Below are 7,262 nucleotides of genomic sequence, written 5' to 3'. Positions count from 1 at the left end.
TATTAATTAGACAGACAGTCATCCTGCTACTTCAGAGTTAAACAGCTAATTAATACCTTTGTATTAATTAGACAGACAGTCATCCTGCTACTTCAGAGTTATACAGCTAATTAATACCTTTGTATTAATTAGACAGACAGTCATCCTGCTACTTCAGAGTTATACAGCTAATTAATACATTTGTACTAATTAGACAGACAGTCATCCTGCTACTTCAAAGTGCATAGTTAATTAATACATTGTATTAATTAAACAGACAGTCATCCTGTTGCTTGATGTCCTGATATACAGACAGACATCCTGCTACTTCAGAACTTTCCAGCTTTGAATAATCAGTAGTTTTGACTTATTAACATATTTAATCATTTCTAAATATAGTATCAATATATAATCTTATTTACTCAAAAACTGCATTTAATCCAATATAATAAATACTTAAAAATCTGTTTGCATTTTGAATTAAATATTAAGTCTACTCTATCATTAACTTATGTAAGTCTGTCTATATCACATTTGGCGCAGTCTTATTGTGCTACGTGTTATTTAGACCTGCTGCTGAGTTAAGGGTGGGGGAAGTGGTGTTTAATTTGAATTCAATCACTTTTTGAGATTTTTTTTATCTCGGATTTTTCACAGTTTTGTTTTATTTTTTTATATTTCTAACTTGATTTATATTTTAGGTTTCTGTGGAATTTCATTCTTTAACTCTTCTGATCTAAATTTCACGGCGAATCTAGTTCTAGTGCTCGGATATGGCTGATGGAGAAAAAGGAGAGCGGGGTAAAAATGAAGGCAAGCGTGGACGGCCGCCTAAGCGTCCTAGGGAGACTGACAGTCAGGATGATGATGGAACTCCCGAAAATTGGGAGGAGGATGATGCTGTGGCTGAGGATGTTGGTGCAGGTGCTAATGCAGAAGTGGAGTCGGCTCTGGGTGCTGTGGAGAATGATGCTGTGCCTGAAAGTATAAAGAAATATGTTAGGGCAATGATAAAAGAGCATACGTCTGTTAAGAGCCGAGTGGATCGGTTAACCGCGGCGAATAAACGGCTGGAGAATAAGGTGAAAGAGTTCAAAAGTTCAGATGAGCATAAGAAATTAGGTTATGATGTTGATTTAGCTACTATCAAGAAAAAGGTGGCTCAATTGCCACCAGATGGCGACATTGGTGGATTCTTGTATGAGACAAGTTTGGGGGCTAGTGTGGCTACAGCTAAATCGATGGGGGATGATTCATTTAATGCATCTTTTATTAATCGATTGAGTGTGGAGGCTAAATTGGATTCTACTAGTTTCGAGGCTAAGAGGGTAGAGAGTGCTCCTGGACATTTGAAGTTTTCGCAGATAGATTTTTTGGGTCCAGCTGGTAATGGTAATTGGATGAATGTACGTGAGAGTTGTTTGACCGAGTATGAGAATCAGTTATTGGATATATTTCCTTTAATCGAGGAAAGGGCTGAAGTGCTTAAGGCTTACAAAAAGGTGGCTGGTGGCAGTGTCAGTCAGCAGACTGTAGAGGGACAGTTTAAGGAGTTTTGTCTGGTAAGGGGTGTCAAGTGGGACAGTGATTTTGTGCGGGACGCTCCGTTTTGGGATGGAAATATTGATTTTGAGGATTATTTTTTGTCCTTGTGGAGGGTTGCTCGGTTCGCAAAATTGGAGGATCCCATGCTTTTCAAGGATGTGTTGTACAATAGGATTTTTGAGTGCAAGGGAAAGAAAATGGGGAGGCTTATTACTCCGGAGGCTAATGCCTCCCTGAGTGCTTTAGGTTATTACCTGTTGATAAGGAGGTTGGTGATACCGTTTGCAGATACAGAATCAGCTACTGAATTCTTCTACGCCCTGAAACAAAAGAGTGGTCAGAATGTGGATGTGTTCTTTAATGAGAAATTACGGTTGTTTAGACTTATGCATCCTGGTCATATTTCTAAACAATCTTGGCGTGATTTTTATAACAATGTGGCGAAGAATTTAATGTTTACAGATTTAGCTAGAGATATGGCCAACTTTGTTGAATCTATGCATTACCTGGAGGATTATAGCTCATTCTTGACTTATTTGATTCGTAGAGGTCAACATTACATCAGCTGGGCTCGTTCTGGACACATTTCACCTGAAAATGTGACGTCATGTTATTCCCAGGCTATGGAAGGGTTGAAATTGGAAGAATCTAGGGAGGTGAAATCTAGGCCTGTGATTAGTGAGGTGCATGTATCCGATTTGGCTGACAGAACTGGGACTGGCAATAATAATGCTTGGATTGAGGGGAAGGATGATATCCCTTGGGATCAAGTTGAGAATGTGATTGGGGCTTGGAATTCGAAGGCTAAGAATATGATTTGTTGGTATTGTGGGAAAGAAGGACATATAATGGCTGATTGCTGGCAGAAGAGGGATGGTAAGCCGCCTGCCCCTGATTCTCGCATAGGTAAGACCAAGGCTAAGCTCTTTCCGGCCAATAATGAAAAGGGAGAGGGGCCTGGAGTGCCTAATAATCGGGTGATACCTGAGCAGTTTCTGAAGAAATCAGTCAATCAGAGGGGGCCGGCTGTGGATTCTGAAAAAAGCAGAGATAAAAAACAATATGAGGCTATGATTGCTGAAATGGCTAGGTTCAATTATCAATAATAACCTGTGTAGTAGTGTGATGATTGATTCGATGTATAAACCTTATTTTATATATCGTTTCTTTATCCACATATATTATATCTAGGTTATATTATTGTAATTGAGTTTTTAAGCTATGTAAAATATGAAAATTTTTGCTGTTTTGTATTCGGATAATGGCTCTCAATGTTGTGAAGAAGTTTCTGTTTTTGTTTTTTTTTTTAGTCAATGTTTGGAGGTGCTAGTAACTGTTAATGGGAACAATATATTATATAATACATTTAGTATAATTGTGTATAAATTTTGGTAGGTATCTAAACAAAGTTTTAATGAATATTAAACCTTTGAGGGGTACTTACTTGTGTTGCAAGGAGTTTGGTGTCTAGTCACGAGGGGCTGATGTTCTGCAGGCTGTGCATGACATAATATGTTGATCAGTATGCTGGCGGCTGGTGGATGGCGGAGGGCTGGCTGCTGTGTTGTAGATTGATGGCTTTATATCTGAAATTTGAATTTAATTAATTAAATATATACATTAATTATTTATAACACGACACTGAAATTTTAATCCGACGGAACGGTGGCAGAAGTTACTAGGGCTTTAAAGGGATCGTGAAGTCTTGAAGATAAAGAAAGAAAAATGCCTATTTGCGCGGATTTAGAGTTTTTGTACCAGGAGCTGATATTACAGTGGAGGAGTTAGGAATTTTAACTCTTTAATATCTAGAGAAATTTCTGATAAACATGAAATTGGTTTCTGTCCTGCTAAGTTATCAGCCTATTCGGTAGATTAAAAGAAAGTTAATATTATTGGATATGTTGAGTTAAAATTTAGATTTGTGGGAACCAAGCTGTGTTTACAGAAATATTTTATGTACCTGAGGTAACAGGCAAGTTGGTGAATCTCGGTTCTGATTTCCTGAAGAAAAATAAAAATAATATTTGTTTGGAAGTGGATAAATTTGAATTTCATGGAGAATCTGTTCCTATTAATTCTTGTTTACAAAAACAGGTAGTGGCGGAAATGTAGAAAATTCCCATTTTGTCCGGTCATAGATATTCTGAGATTCTTTCTAAACCTACTCTGTCAGGGATAAAGGAGGGGTTAACATAGTTAATGCATCGATAAAACCTATTACCTTGCTTAAAAATGTGAAGATGGGGCACTGTTTTGTCATGGACAATCTGGATTCCACCTGTAAGAAAACAATTAATGAATTAAATAAACCAGAAAAGTTGTCAGGGCAGAAAATGCATGAACGAGTACAGTTTATTATTCAACAATTGAAGTTAGAGGAAAATCAGATGATTAAGGAAAATCCAGAATTGAAACCAAAGATTATTAAAATTTGCAACGCGCCATCCTTGTTTTGTGCTTTGATGGACAAGATGTTATCCATTTTACTAGGGATGTATGGTTTCTGTATCAGTTACCTGGATGATTTGATTGTGTTTTCGGTTAGTCCAGAGGAGCATGTAGAACATTTGCAGGCGTTGTTTCCGGTTATCAGACAGGGCAACCTGGAATGGAATCTGGATAAGTGTGATTTACTGACTAGAGAATGCCACTATCTGGAGCATATTATTAGTGCCGCCAGATTGAAGATGAATCCTTCATATTTGGAACGGATTAAGGATTGGGGCAAGCCTAAGACAGGAAAGGAGTTACAGAAATTTTTGGGATTCACTAATTATTACAAACGGTTAAGTTTGTTTTAATCATAATCTGCTTAGCTTATTTTCCAGGTATATATTTACGTGTCAGCTAGTTGATGCTAAGACTGAGACAGCAGTGAAGGCTATTTTGGAGAATTTTGTACCTATCTATGGTTTATTTTGGAGAATTTTGTACCTACCTATGGTTTATTTTGGAGAATTTTGTACCTACCTATGGTTTATTTTGGAGAATTTTGTACCTACCTATGGTTTATTTTGGAGAATTTTGTACCTACCTATAATTTATTTCGGGCTTTGAGATCTGACAGAGTTACAAAAAGGGGGTAATGAAAGGATTGGGGGTGGACACCGTTTTAGTTCCTTTCAAGAATCCAAAATTACCTGTGACAACATTGGTGATTAACTGCTCCAAGAGCTCAAGGACAGGTTATTCGTTTTTTGGTCGTATTTGGAATTTCTGAAACATATGGAGGATATAATTAAGAGAATTTACATATATTTGGAGGTTCAAAACAAACACAGAGTACAGAAGGAAGCATTAAGAGTGACGTGTTCAAGAAGTTACAGTCTTTCTACGGTGGGCCTTTTATTTTGGTCAAAAAGTTTTCGGATGCTTTGTATGAATTAGCGCCTTTTGGGAATCACCCCCTCCTTCAAGGGATTGAACATAAAAAAATATTATGTATCATTCAAGTCAATGTTGAATTCTGTTTTAAAGGGACTGTGTATGAAATATCTCCCTTTAAATATATGATGGCGGTTGAGTCTGTAGTACCTGTTTCTAAAGCTGGAACAAGTGTTGATGAGGTCAATTTTCCATTGGATTAGTTGCTTCCATTTGCTATCTTTGCCTGAAAAAGTGGTGACGATTAAAATGAGTGGGTCAGTAGCTAAATGGGATACAAAGAGGAGGTTAAATCTCAAGTAGGAGGTCCTGTGGTACATGTGCAGATTAATAAATATAAAAGTTTTATATATATGTTTATATAATGGAGATTCATTAAATTATTGTTTAATTATTTTAATAACAAATATGTGCTTATTAAGCTAGTAAGTTGGGAAATTGATCTACAATAAAAGTTAAGTCCAGTTGATAGTTGGAACTGAGATTGTGAGCAATTAAATCATAATATCGAGTTATAGTGGTAAACCATCAAAATCAGGTAAACATTTTTACTTTGTCTGGTTTTGGGAAATTGTCTTTTACATTTTTATGTGATGCTGAAATGTACCTGTATTAATGACAGAGTGGAATGGCAGAACTGTGAGATTCTGATTGTTCGGTTTTTGGGCTGGTTCACAACAGATCACAAGAAGATAGGTGTCATTTCAGTAATTTTTGGGCTGTAGAAATTGCAAATATCACCTTGTTTATTATTTTTAATTTTAAATATGGCGTCTGAAGTCATGGTGGCCAAAATTGGTTGGCGATTTCTCCACATTTTTCATTAGGATTGGAGTAGGAGGAAAAATTGGCATTTTCAGATTTTTTGATGGATTTGTATTATTTTATTCCTGAATAAAATAATAAATATTCCTGATGTGTTTTTGTGGGTTACATCAGCCAAGTTGAAATTTGTCCTGGATGCATAAAGTGGAGGAGAATAGTGTTTTATTGTTGCAGCTGACTTCTATATAGCATCAAGTGGAAAGGATTGGTTTGTACATTTATTATGGTTGACTGATAGCTGGCAGCATTTTGTCATGGTGGTGATTGGCGCGGCTGGAGTGTGAAATTTTCTTGGTATCTTTCGATTTGTACCTTGGCATCCCTGACATAAAATTGATATGATGATTCGTATAATGTAATCTGTTTTAAATGTCGTCTTAAATATAAAAAAATATTGAAATTGTAATTATCAGGAAAGATGGATGATAGAGAGAGACATCGGCTGGTTCCTGGTCGGTTGCAAGAGGAGCACGAGAGGTCTTTAGAGAGGTTGGAGGATGGTAGGACCAACAGGCGGCGGGTGGTGTACAGAAAGGATGATAAGGCTGGTCCCAGTAGAAGACAGCATAAGGATGGGCGGCAGGTGGTGTACAGAATGGATGATAGGGCTGGTCCCAGTAGAAGACAGCATAAGGATGGGCGGCCCAGGTATGAATTTAATGATGAGTTTCTGAAGTTTCTGAAGAATAATGATGATATTGGCAACAACGGTTTGGAAGTGAATCTTGATGCATGGGACAGGTGTCCGAGCGGACAAAGTGGTCTGGAGGAGGGCGAAGGAGGGTCAGGAAGAGGTGTGGCCAAGCGTCCTGCTGTTGGGTTAGATAATTTGGGTTCTAAAAATAAAAATTTGAGAGTAGAGGTGACATGTATTTTAAAGGTGGAAGCAGTAGTTCAGCAGGTGGAAAATGCTTGGACAAGTCATGGGGCCAGTGTGAAGGGGGCTAATTTAGACATGTCACAGAAAGAGGCAGAAGTTCAGAGACATTTGACAAATATATTCAGCGAGATCAGGCGCAAAATAAGTAAAGATCTACCTGCTGTACCTTTGCAGCTGCAACAGGCTGGGAGTACTAGTAGGGCGGTGGCTGCCAGTGAGGTGATGGTGGTTCAGGGAGACGTTCCAGATATTGGTGCTGAGTTGGAGGTTCAGGCTTCAGTGCCTGCTGAAGAGGGTTCTGTAGCTGCTGCTGTAGATAATGCGGTAATGGCTGCTGATGTAGATTCAGATTAGTGAAGCCTTGACGGCGTCAGGAGGGGGAAAATGTAGTATAGTTCAGTTTTAAGTTTTGGCTTAAAAGTAGAAACATCATTTACTCTTTATTGCTCTGTAAAAGTTAAGAGCATATTTAAGAGAACATTTAAGAGAACTTTTAAGAGAACATTTATTTAGTTAGTCAGTTGATATTGAGAGTCCTAACACAGAACATTATCTGGTTTGGGTTCGAGTCTTTATTAAGACCAATACAGCTATTTACAGACTTCCTACTACTTTAGATAGTTTGCATAGGCAGATATTCTACCCC

The 7,262-nt window shown here is 37.8% G+C and overlaps 1 long non-coding RNA gene across 2 annotated transcripts; it reads right to left on the bottom strand.

Moving 5' to 3' along the window:
* Positions 1-339: 339 nt before the first annotated feature.
* On the bottom strand, positions 340-5,949 carry LOC145313140 (uncharacterized). 2 transcript variants are annotated; one of them, XR_013877261.1, is made up of 11 exons: positions 5,519-5,708; positions 5,062-5,137; positions 4,668-4,743; positions 4,044-4,130; positions 3,749-3,805; positions 3,488-3,528; positions 2,969-3,110; positions 2,509-2,559; positions 2,031-2,115; positions 1,779-1,844; positions 340-957 (listed from the first exon to the last, which is right to left on the bottom strand). It is a non-coding gene; the product is annotated as an uncharacterized LOC145313140 (long non-coding RNA). The 2 variants fall into 2 exon arrangements; XR_013877266.1 differs by lacking the exon at positions 4,668-4,743 and having other exon boundaries at positions 5,519-5,949.
* Between the last annotated feature and the right edge of the window lie 1,313 nt (positions 5,950-7,262).

This window comes from Acartia tonsa, chromosome 1, assembly GCF_053477335.1.
Source record: "Acartia tonsa isolate MP-2025a chromosome 1, ASM5347733v1, whole genome shotgun sequence".
Taxonomy (NCBI): domain Eukaryota; kingdom Metazoa; phylum Arthropoda; class Copepoda; order Calanoida; family Acartiidae; genus Acartia; species Acartia tonsa.
This window is presented reverse-complemented; position numbering and strand designations above follow the sequence as displayed.